This window comes from Ambystoma mexicanum, chromosome 8 (assembly GCF_040938575.1).
Source record: "Ambystoma mexicanum isolate Mex_15411 chromosome 8, UKY_AmexF1_1, whole genome shotgun sequence".
NCBI classification, from domain to species: domain Eukaryota; kingdom Metazoa; phylum Chordata; class Amphibia; order Caudata; family Ambystomatidae; genus Ambystoma; species Ambystoma mexicanum.
Genome location: NC_090929.1, coordinates 448,030,666 through 448,051,919, shown reverse-complemented (window position 1 = coordinate 448,051,919; position 21,254 = coordinate 448,030,666).

Sequence of the window (21,254 nt, the reverse complement as noted above, 5' to 3'; positions counted from 1 at the left end):
CATGAGCAGGGGGTGGGGGGTAACAGGAGAGAGACACGGGGCATGATCGGGGGGTGGGGGCAACAGCAGGGATACACGGGGCATGAGCGGGGTGTGAGGGGCAACAGCAGGGAGACACGGGGCATGAGCGGGGGGCAACAGGAGAGAGACACTGGGCATGAGCGGGGGGTGGGGGGTAACAGGAGAGAGACACAGGGCATGAGCGGTGGGTGGGGGGTAGCAGGAGAGAGACACGGGGCATGAGAGGAGCAGGGGTTGGGGGGCAACAGCCGGGAGACACGGGGCATGACCTGGGGTGGGGGGCAACAGGAGACACAGGGCATGAGCGGGGGGTGGGGGGCAACAGCAGGGAGACACGGGCTTGAGCGGAGGGTGGGGGGCAACAGCAGGGAGACACGGGGCATTAGCAGGGGGTGGGGGAACACGAGGGAGACACGGGGCATGAGCGGTGGGTTGGGCGTATTAGGAGAGAGACATGGGGCATGAGCGGGGGGTGGGGGCAACAGCAGGGAGACACGGGGCATGAGCGCGGGGTGGGGGGCAACAGGAGAGAGACACGGGGCATGAGAGGGGGGTGGGGGTAACAGGAGAGCGACACGGGGCATGAGAGGGGGGTGGGGGGCAACAGCAGGGAGACACGAGGCATGAGCAGGGGTGGGGGGAACACGAGGGAGACACGGGGCATGAGAGGGGCGTGGGGGGTAACAGGAGAGAGACACGGTGCAGGAGCGGGGGGTGAGGGGCAACAGCAGGGAGACACGGGGCATGAGCGGGGGGTGGGGGGCAACAGCAGGGAGACACGGGGCATGACCGGGGAGTGGGGGGCAACAGCAGGGAGACACAGGCCATGACCGGGGGGTGGGGGCTAACAGGAGAGAGACACAGGGCATGAGCGGGGGGTGGGGGGCAATAGCAGGGAGACACGGGCATGACCGGGGGTGGGGGGCAACAGCAGGGAGACACGGGGCATGAGAGGGGGGTGGGGGGTAACAGGAGAGAGACACGGGGCATGAGCGGGGGTGGGGGGCAACAGCAGGGAGACACGGGGCATGACCAGGGGTAGGGGGCAACAGCAGGGAGACACGGGGCATGAGCGGGGGGTGGGGGCAACAGCAGGGAGACACGGGGCATGAGAGGGGGTTGGGGGTAACAGGAGAGAGACACGGGGCATGAGCGAGGGTGGGGTAATAGGAGAGAGACACGGGGCATGAGCGGAGGGTGGCGGGCAACAAGAGAGAGACACGGGGCATGAGTGGGTGTGGGAGCCAACAGCAGGGTGACACAGGGAATGAGTGGGGGTGGGGGCAACAGGAGAGAGACACGGGGCATGAGCGGGGGGTGGGGGGTAACAGGAGAGAGACACGGGGCATGAGCGGGGGGTGGGGGTTAACAGGAGAGAGACACGGGGCATGAGCGGGGGGTGGGGGGCAACAGGAGAGAGACACGGGGCATGAGAGGGGGTGGGGGGTAACAGGAGAGAGACACGGGGCATTAGAGGGGGGTGGGGGTAACAGGAGAGAGATACAGGGCATGAGCGGGGGGTGGGGGTAACAGCAGGGAGACACATGGGCATGAGTGGACGAGGGCAAAAACAGGGAGACACGGGGCATGAGAGGGGGTGGGGGGTAACAGGAGAGAGACACGGGGCATGAGCGGGGGTAGGGGCAACAGGAGAGAGACACGGGACATGAGCGTGGGGTGGGGAGTAACAGGAGAGAGACACGGGGCATGAGCGAGGGGTCGGGGGCAACAGGAGAGAGACACGGGGCATGAGCGGGGGGTGGGAGGCAACAGCAGGGAGACACAGGGCATGAGTGGGGGGTGGGGGCAACAGGAGAGAGACACGGGGCATGAGCGGGGGTGGGGGGTAACAGGAGAGCGACACGGGGCATGAGCGGGGGGTGGGGGTTAACAGGAGAGAGACACGGGGCATGAGCGGGGGTGGGGGGCAACAGCAGTCCTACACGGGGCATGAGCGGGGGTGAGGGACAATAGTAGGGAGACACGGGGCATGAGCGTGGGGGGCAACAGGAGAGAGACAAGGGGCATGAGCGGGGAGTGGGGGGTAACAGGAGAGAGACAAGGGGCATGAGCGGGGGGTGGGGGGTTACAGGAGAGAGACATGGGACATGAGCGGTGGGTGTGGGCAACAGCAGGGAGACACGGTGCATGACCGGGGACCGGGGGTGGGGGGCAACAGGAGGGAGACACGGGGCATGAGAGGGGGTGGGGGGTAACAGGAGAGACACGGGCATGAGCGGGGGTAGGGGCAACAAGAGAGACACGGGACATGAGCGGGGGGTGGGGAGTAACAGGAGAGAGACACGGGGCATGAGCGGGGGGTGGGGGGCAACAGGAGAGAGACACGGGGCATGAGCGGGGGGTGGGAGGCAACAGCAGGGAGACACAGGGCATGAGTGGGGGTGGGGGCAACAGAAGAGAGACACGGGGCATGAGCGGGGGTGGGGGGTAACAGGAGACACGGGGCATGAGCTGGGGGTGGGGGTTAACAGGAGAGAGACACGGGGCATGAGCGGGGGGTGGGGGGCAACAGCAGTTAGACACGGGGCATGAGCAGGGGGGCAACAGGAGAGAGACACAGGGCATGAGCGGGGGATGGGGGGTAACAGGAGAGAGACAAGGGGCATGAGCGGGGGGTGGGGGGTGACAGGAGAGAGACATGGGGCATGAGCGGGGGGTGGGGGGCAACAGCAGGGCGACACGGGGCATGAGAGGGGGGTGGGGGGTAACAGGAGAGAGACACAGGGCATGAGCGGGGGGTGGGGGGCAACAGCAGGGAGACACGGGGCATGACCGGGGGTGGGGGGCAACAGCAGGGAGACACGGGGCATGAGCGGGGGTGGGGGCAACAGCAGGGAGACACGGGGCATGAGAGGGGGTTGGCGGGTAACAGGAGAGAGACACGGGGCATGAGCGGGAATAGGGGCAACAGGAGAGAGACACGGGGCATGAGCGGGGGTGGGGGGTAATAGGAGAGAGACACGGGGCGTGAGTGGGAGTGGAGGCAACAGCAGAGAGACACAGGGAATGAGTGGGGGGTGGGGGCAACAGGAGAGAGACACGGGGCATGAGCGGGGGGTGGGGGGTAACAGGAGAGAGACACGGGGCATGAGCGGGGGTGGGGGTTAACAGGAGAGAGACACGGGGCATGAGCGGGGGGTGGGGGCAACAGCAGTTAGACACGGGGCATGAGCCGGGGGTGAGGGGCAATAGTAGGGAGACACGGGGCATGAGCGTGGGGGGCAACAGGAGAGAGACACGGGGCATGAGCGGGGGGTGGGGGGTAACAGGAGAGAGACAAGGGGCATGAGCGGGGGGTGGGGGGTTACAGGAGAGAGATATGGGGCATGAGCGGGGGGTGTGGGGCAACAGCAGGGAGACACGGTGCATGACCGGGGGGTGGGGGGCAACAGGAGGGAGACACAGGGCATGAGAGGGGGTGGGGGGTAACAGGAGAGACACGGGCATGAGCGGGGGTTGGGGGCAATAGGAGAGGGACACGGGGCATGACCAGGGGGTGGGGGGAACAGGAGAGAGACAACGGTCATGAGCGGGGGGTGGGGGGCAACAGCAGGGAGACACGGGCATGACCGGGGGGTTGGGGGTAACAGGAGAGAGACACGGGGCATGAGCGGGGGGTGAGGGGCAACAGCAGGGAGACACGGGGCATGACCAGGGGGTGGGGCGAACAGGAGAGAGAAACGGGGCAAAAGCAGGGAGACACGGGGCATGACCGGGGGGGTGGTGGGGTAACAGGAGAGAGACATGGGGCATGAGCGGGGGTTGGGGGGCAACAGCAGGGAGACACGGGGCATGACCAGTGGGTGGGGGGCAACAGGAGAGAGACACAGGGCATGAGAGGGGGGTGGGGTAACAGGAGAGAGACACGGGGCATAAGAGGGGCGTGAGGGGCAACAGCAGGGAGACACGGGGCATGAGCGGGGGTGGGGGGAACACGAGGGAGACACAGGGCATGAGAGGGGGGTGGGGGGTAACAGGAGAGAGACACGGCGCATAGGCAGGGGTGGGGGCAACAGCAGGGAGACACGGGGCATGAGCAGAGGGGTGGGGGGCAACAGCAGGGAGACACAGGGCATGACCGGGGTGGGGGCAACAGCAGGGAGACACTGGGCATGAGCGTGGGGTAACAGGAGAGAGACACGGCATGAACGGGGGTGGGGGGCAACAGGAGAGAGACACAGGGCATGAGAGGGGGTGGGGGGTAACAGGAGAGAGACACAGGGCATGAGCGGGGTGTGGGGGGCAATAGCAGGGAGACACGGGGCATGAGAGGGGGTGGGGGGTAACAGGAGAGAGACACGGGGCATTAGAGGGGGGTGGGGGTAACAGGAGAGAGATACAGGGCATGAGCGGGGGGTGGGGGTAACAGCAGGGAGACACGGGGCATGAGCGGACGGTGGGGGGCAAAAACAGGGAGACACGGGGCATGAGAGGGGGTGGGGGGTAACAGGAGAGAGACACGGGGCATGAGCGGGGGTAGGGGCAACAGGAGAGAGACACAGGACATGAGCGTGGGGTGGGGAGTAACAGGAGAGAGACACGGGGCATGAGCGGGGGGTCGGGGGCAACAGGAAAGAGACACGGGGCATGAGCGGGGGGTGGGAGGCAACAGCAGGGAGACACAGGGCATGAGTGGGGGGTGGGGGTAACAGGAGAGAGACACGGGGCATTAGAGGGGGGTGGGGGTAACAGGAGAGAGATACAGGGCATGAGCGGGGGGTGGGGGTAACAGCAGGGAGACACGGGGCATGAGCGGACGGTGGGGGGCAAAAACAGGGAGACACGGGGCATGAGAGGGGGTGGGGGGTAACAGGAGAGAGACACGGGGCATGAGCGGGGGTAGGGGCAACAGGAGAGAGACACAGGACATGAGCGTGGGGTGGGGAGTAACAGGAGAGAGACACGGGGCATGAGCGGGGGGTCGGGGGCAACAGGAAAGAGACACGGGCATGAGCGGGGGGTGGGAGGCAACAGCAGGGAGACACAGGGCATGAGTGGGGGGTGGGGGCAACAGGAGAGAGACACGGGGCATGAGCGGGGGTGGGGGTAACAGGAGAGAGACACGGGGCATGAGCGCGGGGTGGGGGGTTAACAGGAGAGAGACACGGGGCATGAGCGGGGGGTGGGGGGCAACAGCAGTTCTACACGGGGCATGAGCGGGGGGTGAGGGACAATAGTAGGGAGACACGGGGCATGAGTGGGGGGTGGGGGCAACAGGAGAGAGACACGGGGCATGAGCGGGGGTGGGGGGTAACAGGAGAGAGACAAGGGGCATGAGCGGGGGGTGGGGGGTTACAGGAGAGAGACATGGGGCATGAGCGGGGGTGTGGGGCAACAGCAGGGAGACACGGTGCATGACCGGGGGGGTGCGGGGCAACAGGAGGGAGACACGGGGCATGAGAGGGGGTGGGGGGTAACAGGAGAGACACGGGCATGAGCGGGGGATAGGGGCAACAGGAGAGAGACACGGGACATGAGCGGGGGGTGGGGAGTAACAGGAGAGAGACACGGGGCATGAGCGGGGGGTGGGGGGCAACAGGAGAGAGACACGGGGCATGAGAGGGGGGTGGGAGGCAACAGCAGGGGAGACACAGGGCATGAGTGGGGGCAACAGGAGAGAGACACGGGGCATGAGCGGGGGTGGGGGGTAACAGGAGCGAGACACGGGGCATGAGAGGGGGTGGGGGCAACAGGAGAGAGACACGGGGCATGAACGGGGGGTGGGACGCAACAGCAGGGAGACACAGGGGATGAGTGGGGGTGGGGGTAACAGGAGAGAGACACGGGGCATGAGCGGGGGTGGGGGGTAACAGGAGACACGGGGCATGAGCGGGGGTTTGGGTTAACAGGAGAGAGACACAGGGCATGAGCGGGGGGTGGGGGGCAACAGCAGTTAGACACGGGGCATGAGCGGGGGGCAACAGGAGAGAGACACAGGGCATGAGCGGGGGATGGGGGGTAACAGGAGAGAGACAAGGGCATGAGCGGGGATGGGGGGCAACAGCAGGGAGACACGGGGCATGAGAGGGGGTGGGGGGTAACAGGAGAGAGACACGGGGCATGAGCGGGGGGTGTGGGGCAACAGCAGGGAGACACAGGGCATGACCGGGGGTGGGGGGCAACAGCAGGGAGACACGGGGCGTGAGCGGGGGCAACAGCAGGGAGACACGGGGCATGAGAGGGGGTTGGGGGGTAACAGAAGAGAGACACGGGGCATGAGCGGGGAATAGGGGCAACAGGAGAGAGACACGGGGCATGAGCGGGGGTGGGGGGTAATAGGAGAGAGACACGGGGCATGAGCGGAGGGTGGCGGGCAACAAGAGAGAGACACGGGGCATGAGTGGGGGGTGGGAGGCAACAGCAGGGAGACACAGGGAATGAGTGGGGGCAACAGGAGAGAGACACGGGGCATGAGCGGGGGGTGGGGGGTAACAGGAGAGAGACACGGGGCATGAGCGGGGGGTGGGGGTTAACAGGAGAGAGACACGGGGCATGAGCGGGGGGTGGGGGGCAACAGCAGTTAGACACGGGGCATGAGCCGGGGGTGAGGGGCAATAGTAGGGAGACACGGGGCATGAGCGTGGGGGGCAACAGGAGAGACACGGGGCATGAGCGGGGGGTGGGGGGTAACAGGAGAGAGACAAGGGGCATGAGCGGGGGGTGGGGGGTTACAGGAGAGAGACATGGGGCATGAGCGGGGGGTGTGGGGCAACAGCAGGGAGACACGGTTCATGACCGGGGGTGGGGGGCAACAGGAGGGAGACACGGGGCATGAGAGGGGGTGGGGGGTAACAGGAGAGACACGGGCATGAGCGGGGGGTGGAGGCAATAGGAGAGAGACACGGGGCATGACCGGGGGGTGGGGGAACAGGAGAGAGATAACGGGCATGAGCGGGGGGTGGGGGGCAACAGCAGGGAGACACGGGCATGACCGGGGGGTTGGGGGTAACAGGAGAGAGACACGGGGCATGAACGGGGGGTGAGAGGCAACAGCAGGGAGACACGGGGCATGACCAGGGGGTGGGGCGAACAGGAGAGAGACACGGGGCAAAAGCGGGGGGTGGGGGGCAACAGCAGGGAGACACGGGGCATGACCGGGGGGTGGTGGGTAACAGGAGAGAGACATGGGGCATAAGCGGGGGTTGGGGGGCAACAGCAGGGAGACACGGGGCATGACCAGTGGGTGGGGGGGCAACAGGAGAGAGACACAGGGCATGAGAGGGGGGTGGGGTAACAGGAGAGAGACACGGGGCATAAGAGGGGGGTGAGGGGCAACAGCAGGGAGACACGGGGCATGAGCGGGGGTGGGGGGAACACGAGGGAGACACAGGGCATGAGAGGGGGGTGGGGGGTAACAGGAGAGAGACACGGTGCATAGGCAGTGGTGGGGGCAACAGCAGGGAGACACGGGGCATGAGCGGGGGGGTGGGGGGCAACAGCAGGGAGACACAGGGCATGACCGGGGTGGGGGCAACAGCAGGGAGACACTGGGCATGAGCGTGGGGTAACAGGAGAGAGACACGGGCATGAACGGGGGTGGGGGGCAACAGGAGAGAGAGACAGGGCATGAGAGGGGGGTGGGGGGTAACAGGGAGAGAGACACGGGGCATGAGAGGGGGGTGGGGGGTAACAGGAGAGAGACACAGGGCATGAGCGGGGGTGGGGGCAACAGCAGGGAGACACGGGGCATGAGTGGAGGGAGGGGAGCAACAGCAGGTAGACACGGGGCATGAGCGGGGGTTGGGGGTAACAGGAGAGAGACACAGGGAATGAGCAGGGGGTGGGGGGCAACAGGAGAGAGACACGGGGCATGAGCGGGGGGTGGGGGGCAACAGGAGAGAGACATGGGGCATGAGCAGGGGGTGGGGGGTAACAGGAGCGAGACACGGGGCATGAGCGGGGGGTGGGGGGTAACAGGAGAGAGACATGGGGCATGAGAGGAGCGGGGGTTGGGGGGCAACAGCAGGGAGACACGGGGCATGATCTGGGGTGGGGGGCAACAGAAGAGAGACACAGGGCATGAGCAGGGGGTGGGGGCAACAGCAGGGAGACACAGGGCATGAGCGGGGGGTGGGGGAACACAAGGGAGACACGTGGCATGAGAGGGGGGTGGGGGGTAACAGGAGAGAGACACGGGGCATGAGCGGGGGCTGGGGGGCAACAGCAGGGAGACATGGGGCATGACCGGGGGTGGGGGGCAACAGCAGGGAGACATGGGGCATGAGCGCGGGGTGGGGGGCAACAGGAGAGAGACACGGGGCATGAGAGGGGGGTGGGGTAACAGGAGAGAGACACGGGGCATGAGAGGGGGGTGGGAGGTAACAGGAGAGAGACATGGGGCCTGAGCGGGGGGTGGTGGGCAACAGTAGGGAGACACGGGGCATGACCGAGGGGTGGGGGGCAACAGGAGAGAGACACGGGGCATGAGAGGGGGGTGGGGGGTAACAGGAGAGAGAAAAGGGCATGAGCAGGGGGTGGGGGGTAACAGGAGAGAGACACGGGACATGAGCAGGGGGTGGGGGGCAACAGCAGGGAGACACGGGGCATGTGCGGGGGGTGTTGGGAACAAGAGGAAGACACAGGGCATGAGCGGGGGTGGGGGCAACAGGAGGGAGACACGGAGCATGAGCGGGGGGTGGGGGGAACACGAGGGAGACACGGGGCATGAGGGGGGAGTGGGGGGCAACAGCAGGGAGACACGGGGCATGAGCGGGGGGTGGGGGGAACACGAGGGAGACACGGGGCATGAGCAGGGGGTGGGGGGCAACAGGAGGGAGACACGGGGCATGAGCGGGGGGTGGGGGGCAACAGCAGGGAGACCCGGGGCATGACCGGGGGGTGGGGGTCCACAGCAGGGAGACACGGGGCATGAGCGGGGGGTGGGGGGTAACAGGAGAGAGACACGGGACATAAGCGGGGGTGGGGGGCAACAGCAGGGAGACACGGGGCATGAGCGGGGGTGGGGGGCACCAGGAGGGAGACACGGGGCATGACCGGGGGGTGGGGGGAAACAGCAGGGAGACACGGGGCATGAGAGGGGGGTGGGGGGAACACGAGGGAGACACGTGGCATGAGAGTGGGGTGGGGGGTAACAGGAGAGAGACACGGGGCATGAGCGGGGGGTGGGGGACAACAGCAGGGAGACACGGGGCATGACCGGGGGTGGGTGGCAACAGAAGGGAGACACGGGCATGACCGCGGGGTGGGGGGCAACAGGAGAGAGATACGGGGCATGAGAGGGGGTGGGGGGTAACAGGAGAGAGACACTGGGCATGAGAGGGGGGTTTGGGGTAACAGGAGAGAGACACGGGGCCTGAGAGGGGGGTGGGGGGCAACAGTAGGGAGACACGGGGCATGACCGAGGGGTGGGGGGCAACAGGAGAGAGACACGGGGCATGAGAGGGGGTGGGGGGTAACAGGAGAGAGAAAAGGGGCATGAGCGGGGGGTGGGGGGTAACAGGAGAGAGACACGGGACATGAGCAGGGGGTGGGGGGCAACAGCAGGGAGAAACGGGACATGTGCGGGGGGTGAGGGGAACAAGAGGAAGACACGGGGCATGAGCGGGGGTGGGGGGCAACAGCAGGAAGACACAGGGCATGAGCAGGGGGTGGGGGTGACAGGAGGGATACACAGGGCATGAACGGGGGGTGGGGGGTAACAGGAGAGAGACACGGGGCCTGAGCGGGGGGTGGGGGGCAACAGGAGGGAGACACAGGGCATGAACGGGGGTGGGGGGTAACAGGAGAGAGACACGGGGCATGAGAGGGGGGTGGGGGGTAACAGGAGAGAGACACGGGGCATGAGCGGGGGGTGGGGGGCAACAGTAGGGAGACACGGGGCATGACCGAGGGGTGGGGGGCAACAGGAGAGAGACACAGGCATGAGAGGGGGTGGGGGTTAACAGGAGAGAGAAAAGGGGCATGAGCGGGGGTGGGGGGTAACAGGAGAGAGACACGGGACATGAGCAGGGGGTGGGGGGCAACAGCAGGGAGACACGGGGCATGTGCGGGGGTGGGGGGTGTTGGGAACAAGAGGAAGACACGGGGCATGAGCGGGGAGTGGGGGGAACACGAGGGAGACACGGGGCATGAGCGGGGGTGGGGGGCAACAAGAGGGAGAAACGGGGCATGAGCGGGGTGGGGGTAACAGAAGAGGGACACGGGGCATGAGCGGGGGTGGGGGCAACAGGAGGGAGACACGGGGCATGAGCGGGGGGTGGGGGGAACACGAGGGAGACACGGGGCATGAGGGGGGGTAGGGGGCAACAGCAGGAAGACACAGGGCATGAGCAGGGGGTGGGGGGAACACGAGGGAGACATGGGGCAGGGGGTGGGGGGGCAACAGGAGGGAGACACGGGGCATGAGCGGGGGGCAACAGCAGGGAGACACGGGGCATGACCGGGGGTGGAGGGCAACAGCAGGGAGACATGGGGCATGACTGGTGGTGGGGGACAACAGGAGAGAGACACGGGGCACAAGCGGGGGGTGGGGGGCAACAGCAGGGAGACATGTGGCATGAGCGGGGGTGGGGGAACACGAGGGAGACACGGTAATGAGCGGGGGGTGGGGGGATACAGGATGGAGACACGGGGCATGAGCGGGGGGTGGGGGGAACAGGGGAGACACAGGGCATGAGCGGGGGTGAGGGGCAACAGCAGGGAGACACGGGGCATGACAGGGGGTGGGGGGGTAACAGGAGAGAGACACGGGGCATGAGCAGGGGTTGGGGCAACAGCAGGGAGACACAGGGCATGAGAGGGGGGGGTGGGGGTAACAAGAGAGAGACACGGGGCATGAGAGGGGGGTGGGGGGCAACAGCAGGGAGACACGGGGCATGAGCGGGGGTGGGGGGAACACGAGGGAGACACGGGGCATGATAGGGGAGTGGGGGGTAACAGGAGAGAGACACAGTGCATAGGCGGGGGGTGGGGGCAACAGCAGGGAGACACTGGGCATGAGCAGGGGGGTGGGGGGCAACAGCAGGGAGACACAGGGCATGACCGGGGGTGGGGGGCAACAGCAGGGAGACACAGGGCATGAGCGCGGGGTAACAGGAGAGAGACACTGGCATGACCGGGGGTGGGGGGCAACAGGAGAGAGACACAGGGCATGAGAGGGGGTGGGGGGTAACAGGAGAGAGACACAGGGCATGAGTGGGGGTGGGGGCAACAGCAGGGAGACACGGGGCATGAGCGGAGGGTGGGGAGCAACAGCAGGTAGACACGGGGCATGATAGGGGGTGGGGGGGGGTAACAGGAGAGAGATACGGGGCATGAGCGGGGGGTGGGGGTAACAGCAGGGAGACACGGAGCATGAGCGGGGTGTGAGGGGCAACAGCAGGTAGAAACGGGGCATGAGCGGGGGCAACAGGAGACAGACACGGGGCATGAGCGTGGGGTGGGGGGTAACAGGAGAGAGACACGGGCATGAGCGGGGGGTGGGGGGTAACAGGAGAGAGACATGGGGCATGAGAGGGGGGGTGGGGGGTAACAGGAGAGAGAAAAGGGCATGAGCGGGGGGTGGGGGGTAACAGGAGAGAGACACGGGACATGAGCAGGGGGTGGGGGGCAACAGCAGGGAGACACGGGGCATGTGCGGGGGGTGGGGGGTGTTGGGAACAAGAGGAAGACACGGGGCATGAGCGGGAGGTGGGGGGATCACGAGGGAGACACGCGGCATGAGCGGGGGTGGGGGGCAACAAGAGGGAGAAACGGGGCATGAGCGGGGTGGGGGTAACAGAAGAGGGACACGGGGCATGAGCGGGGGTGGGGGCAACAGGAGGGAGACATGGAGCATGAGCGGGGGGTGGGGGAACACGAGGGAGACACGGGGCATGAGGAGGGAGTGGGGGGCAACAGCAGGGAGACACGGGGCATGAGCGGGGGGTGGGGGGAACACGAGGGAGACACGGGGCATGAGCAGGGGGTGGGGGGCAACAGGAGGGAGACACAGGGCATGAGCGGGGGGTGGGGGGCAACAGGAGGGAGACACGGCGCATGAGCGGGAGGTGGGGGTCCACAGCAGGGAGACACGGGGCATGAGCGGGGGTGGGGGGTAACAGGAGAGAGACACGGGACATAAGCGGGGGGTGGGGGGCAACAGCAGGGAGACACGGGGCATGAGCGGGGGTGGGGGGCACCAGGAGGGAGACACGGGGCATGACCGGGGGGTGGGGGGAAACAGCAGGGAGACACGGGGCATGAGAGGGGGGTGGGAACACGAGGGAGACATGGCATGAGAGGGGGGTGGGGGGTAACAGGAGAGAGACACGGGGCATGAGCGGGGGGTGGGGGGCAACAGCAGGGAGACACGGGGCATGACCGGGGGTGGGTGGCAACAGAAGGGAGACACGGGCATGACCGCGGGGTGGGGGGCAACAGGAGAGAGATACGGGGCATGAGAGGGGGGTGGGGGGTAACAGGAGAGAGACACTGGGCATGAGAGGGGGGTTTGGGGTAACAGGAGAGAGACACAGGGCCTGAGAGGGGGGTGGGGGGCAACAGTAGGGAGACACGGGGCATGACCGAGGGGTGGGGGGCAACAGGAGAGAGACACGGGGCATGAGAGGGGGGTGGGGGGTAACAGGAGAGAGAAAAGGGGCATGAGCGGGGGTGGGGGGTAACAGGAGAGAGACACAGGACATGAGCAGGGGGTGGGGGGCAACAGCAGGGAGAAACAGGACATGTGCGGGGGGTGAGGGGAACAAGAGGAAGACACGGGGCATGAGCGGGGGTGGGGGGCAACAGCAGGAAGACACAGGGCATGAGCGGGGGTGGGGGAAACTGAGGGAGACACGGGGCATGAGCAGGGGGTGGGGGGCAACAGGAGGGAGACACAGGGCATGAACGGGGGGTGGGGGGTAACAGGAGAGAGACACGGGGCATGAGAGGGGGGTGGGGGGTAACAGGAGAGAGACACAGGGCCTGAGCGGGGGGTGGGGGGCAACAGGAGGGAGACACGGGGCATGACCGAGGGGTGGGGGGCAACAGGAGAGAGACACAGGCATGAGAGGGGGTGGGGGTTAACAGGAGAGAGAAAAGGGGCATAAGCGGGGGTGGGGGGTAACAGGAGAGAGACACGGGACATGAGCAGGGGGTGGGGGGCAACAGCAGGGAGACACGGGGCATGTGCGGGGGTGGGGGGTGTTGGGAACAAGAGGAAGACACGGGGCATGAGCGGGGAGTGGGGGGAACACGAGGGAGACACGGGGCATGAGCGGGGGTGGGGGGCAACAAGAGGGAGAAACGGGGCATGAGCGGGGTGGGGGTAACAGAAGAGGGACACGGGGCATGAGCAGGGGTGGGGGCAACAGGAGGGAGACACGGGGCATGAGCAGGGGGTGGGGGAACACGAGGGAGACACGGGGCATGAGGGGGTAGGGGGCAACAGCAGGAAGACACAGGGCATGAGTGGGGGGTGGGGGGAACACGAGGGAGACATGGGGCAGGGGGTGGGGGGGCAACAGGAGGGAGACACGGGGCATGAGCGGGGGGCAACAGCAGGGAGACACGGGGCATGACCGGGGGGTGGAGGGCAACAGCAGGGAGACATGGGGCATAACTGGTGGTGGGGGACAACAGGAGAGAGACACGGGGCACAAGCGGGGGGTGGGGGGCAACAGCAGGGAGACATGTGGCATGAGCGGGGGTGGGGGAACACGAGGGAGACACGGTAATGAGCGGGGGTGGGGGGATACAGGATGGAGACACGGGGCATGAGCGGGGGGTGGGGGGAACAGGGGAGACACAGGGCATGAGCGGGGGGTGAGGGGCAAAAGCAGGGAGACACGGGGCATGACAGGGGGTGGGGGGTAACAGGAGAGAGACACGGGGCATGAGCAGGGGTTGGGGCAACAGCAGGGAGACACAGGGCATGAGAGGGGGGGTGGGGGTAACAAGAGAGAGACACGGGGCATGAGAGGGGGTGGGGGGCAACAGCAGGGAGACACGGGGCATGAGCGGGGGGTGGGGGGAACACGAGGGAGACACGGGGCATGATAGGGGGGTGGGGGGTAACAGGAGAGAGACACAGTGCATAGGCGGGGGGTGGGGGGCAACAGCAGGGAGACACTGGGCATGAGCAGGGGGGTGGGGGGCAACAGCAGGGAGACACGGGGCATGACCGGGGGTGGGGGGTAACAGGAGAGAGACACAGGGCATGAGTGGGGGTGGGGGCAACAGCAGGGAGACACGGGGCATGAGCGGAGGGTGGGGAGCAACAGCAGATAGACACGGGGCATGAGAGGGGGTGGGGGGGTATCAGGAGAGAGATACGGGGCATGAGCGGGGGGTGGGGGTAACAGCAGGGAGACACGGAGCATGAGCGGGGTGTGAGGGGCAACAGCAGGTAGAAACGGGGCATGAGCGGGGGGCAACAGGAGACAGACACGGGGCATGAGCGTGGGGTGGGGGTAACAGGAGAGAGACACGGGGCATGAGCGGGGGGTGGGGGGTAACAGGAGAGAGACATGGGGCATGAGCGGAGCAGGGGGTGGGGGGCAACAGCAGGGAGACACGGGGCATGACCTGGGGTGGGGGGCAACAAGAGAGAGACACAGGGCATGAGAGGAGGCTGGGGGGTAACAGGAGAGAGAAACGGGGCATGAGAGAGGGTGTGGAGGTAACAGGAGAGAGACACAGGGCATGAGCAGGGGGTGGGGGCAACAGCAGGGAGACACGGGGCATGAGCGGAGGGTGGGGGGCAACATCAGGGAGACACGGGGCATTAGCAGGGGGTGGGGAACACGGGGCATGAGCGGTGGGTGGGGGGTAACAGGAGAGAGACACGGGGCAAGAGCGGGGGGTGGGGGCAACAGCAGGGAGACACGGGGCATGAGCGCGGGGTGGGGGGCAACAGGAGAGAGACACAGGGCATGAGCGGGGGTGGGGGGCAACAGCAGGGAGACACGGGGCATGACCGGGGGGTGGGAGGCAACAGCAGGGAGACACGGGGCATGACCGGGGGTGGGGGGCAATAGGAGAGAGACACGGGGCATGAGCGGGGGGCAACAGCAGGGAGACACGGGGCATGAGCGGGGGTGTTGGGGGCAACAGCAGGGAGACACGGGGCATGAGCGGGGGTGGGGGGTAACAGGAGAGAGACACGGGGCATGAGCAGGGGGTGGGGGCAACAGGAGACACGGGGCATGAGAGGGGGGTGGGGGGAACAGGAGAGAGACACGGGGAATGAGCGGGGGTGGCGGGCAACAGCAGTGTGAGACGGGGCATGAGTGGAGGGTGGGGGGCAACAACAGGGAGACACTGGGCATGAGCGGGGGTGGGGGAACACGAGGGAGACACGGGGCATGAGCGGGATGTGGGGGGCAACAGGAGAGAGACACGGGGCATGAGCGGGGTGTGGGGGACAACAGCAGGGAGACACGGGGCATGACCGGGGGCGGGGGGGCAACAGCAGGGAGACACGGGGCATGAGCGGGGGTGGGGGCAACAGCAGGGAGACACGGGGCATCAGCGGGGAGTGAGGGGAACATGAGGGAGACACGGGGCATGAGCGGGGGGTGGGGGGCAACAGGAGAGAGACACAGGGCATGAGCGGGGGGTGAGGGGCAAAAACAGGGAGACACAGGGCATGACCGGGGGTGGGGGGTAACAGGAGAGAGACACAGGGCATGAGCGGGGGCAACAGCAGGGAGAAACGGGGCATGAGTGGGGGGTGGGGGGTAACAGGAGAGAGACAGGGGGCATGAGCAGGGGGTGGGGGGCAACAGGAGCGAGACATGGGGCATGAGCGGGGGGGCGGGGGTAACAGCAGGGAGACACGGGGCATGAGCGGGGGGTGGGGGGTAACAGGAGAGAGACACGGGACATAAGCGGGGGGTGGGGGGCAACAGCAGGGAGACACGGGGCATGAACGGGGGTGGGGGCAACAGCAGGGAGAAACGGGGCATGACCGGGGGGTGGGGGGAAACTGCAGGGAGACACAGGGCATGACCGGGGGTGGGGGGCAACAGAAGGGAGACACGGGGCATGACCGCGGGGTGGGGGGCAACAGGAGAGAGATATGGGCCATGAGAGGGGGTGGGGGGTAATAGGAGAGAGACACGGGGCATGAGAGGGGGGTGGGAGGTAACAGGAGAGAGACATGGGGCCTGAGCGGGGGGCAACAGTAGGGAGACACGGGGCATGACCGAGGGGTGGGGGGCAACAGGAGAGAGACACAGGGCATGAGAGGGGGGTGGGGAGTAACAGGAGAGAGAGAAGGGCATGAGCGGGGGGTGGGGGGTAACAGGAGAGAGACACGGGACATGAGCAGGGGGTGGGGGGCAACAGCAGGGAGACACGGGGCATGTGCGGGGGGTGGGGGGTGTTGGGAACAAGAGGAAGACACGGGGCATGAGCGGGAGGTGGGGGGATCACGAGGGAGACACGGGGCATGAGCGGGGGTGGGGGGCAACAAGAGGGAGAAACGGGGCATGAGCGGGGTGGGGGTAACAGAAGAGGGACACGGGGCATGAGCGGGGGTGGGGGGCAACAGGAGGGAGACACGGAGCATGAGCGGGGGGGTGGGGGGAACACGAGGGAGACACGGGGCATGAGGGGGGAGTGGGGGGCAACAGCAGGGAGACACGGGGCATGAGCGGGGGGTAGGGGGAACACGAGGGAGACACGGGGCATGAGCAGGGGGTGGGGGGCAACAGGAGGGAGACACGGGGCATGAGCGGGGGGTGGGGGGCAACAGTAGGGAGACCCGGGGCATGACCGGGGGGTGGAGGGCAACAGCAGGGAGACACGGGGCATGACTGGCGGGTGGGGGACAACAGGAGAGAGACACGCGGCATGAGCAGGGGGTGGGGGGAACAGGGGAGACACGGGGCATGAGCGGGGGGTGGGGGGCAACAGCAGGGAGACACGGGGCATGAGCAGGGGGGTGGGGGGGAACAGGAGAGAGATACGGGGCATGAGCGGGGGGTGGGGGTAACAGCAGGGAGACACGGAGCATGAGCGGGGTGTGAGGGGCAACAGCAGGTAGAAACGGGGCATGAGCGGGGGCAACAGGAGACAGACACGGGGCATGAGCGTGGGGTGGGGGGTAACAGGAGAGAGACACGGGGCATGAGCGGGGGGTGGGGGGTAACAGGAGAGAGACATGGGGCATGAGAGGGAGGGTGGGGGGTAACAGGAGAGAGAAAAGGGCATGAGCGGGGGGTGGGGGTAACAGGAGAGAGACACGGGACATGAGCAGGGGGTGGGGGGCAACAGCAGGGAGACACGGGGCATGTGCGGGGGGTGGGGGGTGTTGGGAACAAGAGGAAGACACGGGGCATGAGCGGGAGGTGGGGGGATCACGAGGGAGACACGCGGCATGAGCGGGGGTGGGGGGCAACAAGAGGGAGAAACGGGGCATGAGCGGGGTGGGGGTAACAGAAGAGGGACACGGGGCATGAGCGGGGGTGGGGGCAACAGGAGGGAGACATGGAGCATGAGCGGGGGGTGGGGGGAACACGAGGGAGACACGGGGCATGAGGAGGGAGTGGGGGGCAACAGCAGGGAGACACGGGGCATGAGCGGGGGTGGGGGGAACACGAGGGAGACACGGGGCATGAGCAGGGGGTGGGGGGCAACAGGAGGGAGACACAGGGCATGAGCGGGGGGTGGGGGGCAACAGGAGGGAGACACGGCGCATGAGCGGGAGGTGGGGGTCCACAGCAGGGAGACACGGGGCATGAGCGGGGGTGGGGGGTAACAGGAGAGAGACACGGGACATAAGCGGGGGGTGGGGGGCAACAGCAGGGAGACACGGGGCATGAGCGGGGGTGGGGGGCACCAGGAGGGAGACACGGGGCATGACCGGGGGGTGGGGGGAAACAGCAGGGAGACACGGGGCATGAGAGGGGGGTGGGAACACGAGGGAGACACGTGGCATGAGAGGGGGGTGGGGGGTAACAGGAGAGAGACACGGGGCATGAGCGGGGGGTGGGGGGCAACAGCAGGGAGACACGGGGCATGACCGGGGGTGGGTGGCAACAGAAGGGAGACACGGGCATGACCGCGGGGTGGGGGGCAACAGGAGAGAGATACGGGGCATGAGAGGGGGTGGGGGGTAACAGGAGAGAGACACTGGGCATGAGAGGGGGGTTTGGGGTAACAGGAGAGAGACACAGGGCCTGAGAGGGGGGTGGGGGGCAACAGTAGGGAGACACGGGGCATGACCGAGGGGTGGGGGCAACAGGAGAGAGACACGGGGCATGAGAGGGGGGTGGGGGGTAACAGGAGAGAGAAAAGGGGCATGAGCGGGGGGTGGGGGGTAACAGGAGAGAGACACAGGACATGAGCAGGGGGTGGGGGGCAACAGCAGGGAGAAACAGGACATGTGCGGGGGGTGAGGGGAACAAGAGGAAGACACGGGGCATGAGCGGGGGTGGGGGGCAACAGCAGGAAGACACAGGGCATGAGCGGGGGTGGGGGAAACTGAGGGAGACACGGGGCATGAGCAGGGGGTGGGGGGCAACAGGAGGGAGACACAGGGCATGAACGGGGGGTGGGGGGTAACAGGAGAGAGACACGGGGCATGAGAGGGGGTGGGGGGTAACAGGAGAGAGACACAGGGCCTGAGCGGGGGGTGGGGGGCAACAGGAGGGGAGACACGGGGCATGACCGAGGGGTGGGGGGCAACAGGAGAGAGACACAGGCATGAGAGGGGGTGGGGGTTAACAGGAGAGAGAAAAGGGGCATAAGCGGGGGTGGGGGGTAACAGGAGAGAGACACGGGACATGAGCAGGGGGTGGGGGGCAACAGCAGGGAGACACGGGGCATGTGCGGGGGTGGGGGGTGTTGGGAACAAGAGGAAGACACGGGGCATGAGCGGGGAGTGGGGGGAACACGAGGGAGACACGGGGCATGAGCGGGGGTGGGGGGCAACAAGAGGGAGAAACGGGGCATGAGCGGGGTGGGGGTAACAGAAGAGGGACACGGGGCATGAGCAGGGGTGGGGGCAACAGGAGGGAGACACGGGGCATGAGCAGGGGGTGGGGGAACACGAGGGAGACACGGGGCATGAGGGGGGTAGGGGGCAACAGCAGGAAGACACAGGGCATGAGTGGGGGGTGGGGGGAACACGAGGGAGACATGGGGCAGGGGGTGGGGGGGCAACAGGAGGGAGACACGGGGCATGAGCGGGGGGCAACAGCAGGGAGACACGGGGCATGACCGGGGGGTGGAGGGCAACAGCAGGGAGACATGGGGCATAACTGGTGGTGGGGGACAACAGGAGAGAGACACGGGGCACAAGCGGGGGGTGGGGGGCAACAGCAGGGAGACATGTGGCATGAGCGGGGGTGGGGGAACACGAGGGAGACACGGTAATGAGCGGGGGTGGGGGGATACAGGATGGAGACACGGGGCATGAGCGGGGGGTGGGGGGAACAGGGGAGACACAGGGCATGAGCGGGGGGTGAGGGGCAAAAGCAGGGAGACACGGGGCATGACAGGGGGTGGGGGGTAACAGGAGAGAGACACGGGGCATGAGCAGGGGTTGGGGCAACAGCAGGGAGACACAGGGCATGAGAGGGGGGGTGGGGGTAACAAGAGAGAGACACGGGGCATGAGAGGGGGGTGGGGGGCAACAGCAGGGAGACACGGGGCATGAGCGGGGGGTGGGGGGAACACGAGGGAGACACGGGGCATGATAGGGGGGTGGGGGTAACAGGAGAGAGACACAGTGCATAGGCGGGGGGTGGGGGGCAACAGCAGGGAGACACTGGGCATGAGCAGGGGGGTGGGGGGCAACAGCAGGGAGACACGGGGCATGACCGGGGGTGGGGGGTAACAGGAGAGAGACACAGGGCATGAGTGGGGGTGGGGGCAACAGCAGGGAGACACGGGGCATGAGCGGAGGGTGGGGAGTAACAGCAGGTAGACACGGGGCATGAGAGGGGGTGGGGGGTAACAGGAGAGAGATACGGGGCATGAGCGGGGGGGTGGGGGTAACAGCAGGGAGACACGGAGCATGAGCGGGGTGTGAGGGCAGCAGGTAGAAACGGGGCATGAGCGGGGGGCAACAGGAGACAGACACGGGGCATGAGCGTGGGGTGGGGGGTAACAGGAGAGAGACACGGGGCATGAGCGGGGGGTGGGGGGTAACAGGAGAGAGACATGGGGCATGAGCGGAGCAGGGGGTGGGGGGGCAACAGCAGGGAGACACGGGGCATGACCTGGGGTGGGGGGCAACAAGAGAGAGACACAGGGCATGAGAGGAGGCTGGGGGGTAACAGGAGAGAGAAACGGGGCATGAGAGAGGGTGTGGAGGTAACAGGAGAGAGACACAGGGCATGAGCAGGGGGTGGGGGCAACAGCAGGGAGACACGGGGCATGAGCGGAGGGTGGGGGGCAACATCAGGGAGACACGGGGCATTAGCAGGGGGTGGGGAACACGGGGCATGAGCGGTGGGTGGGGGGTAACAGGAGAGAGACACGGGGCAAGAGCGGGGGGTGGGGGCAACAGCAGGGAGACACGGGGCATGAGCGCGGGGTGGGGGGCAACAGGAGAGAGACACAGGGCATGAGCGGGGGTGGGGGGGCACCAGCAGGGAGACACGGGGCATGACCGGGGGGTGGGAGGCAACAGCAGGAGACACGGGGCATGACCGGGGGTGGGGGGCAATAGGAGAGAGACACGGGGCATGAGCGGGGGGCAACAGCAGGGAGACACGGGGCATGAGCGGGGTGTTGGGGGCAACAGCAGGGAGACACGGGGCATGAGCGGGGGTGGGGGTAACAGGAGAGAGACACGGGGCATGAGCAGGGGGTGGGGGGCAACAAGGAGACACGGGGCATGAGAGGGGGGTGGGGGGAACAGGAGAGAGACACGGGGAATGAGCGGGGGTGGCGGGCAACAGCAGTGTGAGACGGGGCATGAGTGGAGGGTGGGGGGCAACAACAGGGAGACACTGGGCATGAGCGGGGGTGGGGGAACACGAGGGAGACACGGGGCATGAGCGGATGTGGGGGGCAACAGGAGAGAGACACGGGGCATGAGCGGGGTGTGGGGGACAACAGCAGGGAGACACGGGGCATGACCGGGGGCGGGGGGCAACAGCAGGGAGACACGGGGCATGAGCGGGGAGTGGGGGCAACAGCAGGGAGACACGGGGCATCAGCGGGGAGTGAGGGGAACATGAGGGAGACACGGGGGCATGAGCGGGGGTGGGGGGGCAACAGGAGAGAGACACAGGGCATGTGCGGGGGGGTGAGGG